Here is a 755-nt window from a genome sequence, read left to right as displayed (position 1 = left end):
CTGTCAGCGTCGACAGCGTCCATGACGTCACCGTCGACGATGGGACTCCTCCCGTGCCAGGCCGCTGATGGTGAGCAATAAGACATTCGAGGGTAAGGGTGAATAGGATTTCCTGCTCTGGATAAGAGAGGCCGAGAAAACTGTGGCACCCGCCATGCTTCATAACGAGCAAAAGCGCGTGGCTCCAGCTTTTTCCAAGCTCGGGAGCCGAGCGCGAGAATGGGCACTAACGTGCGGTACTTCTGTTGAAGCTGCGTTACCCTCGCGGAAGGAACTGAAGCGTCAGTATTTGCGAGTGTTCTTGCCGCCAAAACAAGCATACCGCGTGCGATCGCATTTCCTTGCCGCCCGACAGGGCCAGACTGAATTGGTGGACTTTGTCTAAGAGTTGCGATCTCTCATTGCCGGGATGGCAGTAGATCCTCTCGCCGAGGTGGTCCCAGTGACCATCTTTATGAAAAACCTCTGCACTGGCGTGACCAAAATGGAAGTGAATCCGTCTTCTTTCGAAAAAGCGGTGAATGTAGTATTGAATGCCGAATGTAACTTTAAGTCAGCACATCTTGGTTAGAATGCAAACTCTAGCAGCTCATCGAGCAGGTTTGAACCAATGGATCTCAGCTATGCTGAGAAAAAGGAGGGAGAGCTCCAAGCTGCCGGGCAGCGCTTAAACACCCGACGGTGTTTTGTCTGTGGAGACACCCGTCACCTTGTTCCCTGCGTAAGGCGCGTCAAGGATCATCGTGCCGACGTCC

Source organism: Plasmopara halstedii (genome assembly GCF_900000015.1).
Source record: "Plasmopara halstedii genome assembly, contig: Scaffold_323, whole genome shotgun sequence".
NCBI classification, from domain to species: Eukaryota; Oomycota; class Peronosporomycetes; order Peronosporales; family Peronosporaceae; genus Plasmopara; species Plasmopara halstedii.
This window is presented reverse-complemented; position numbering follows the sequence as displayed.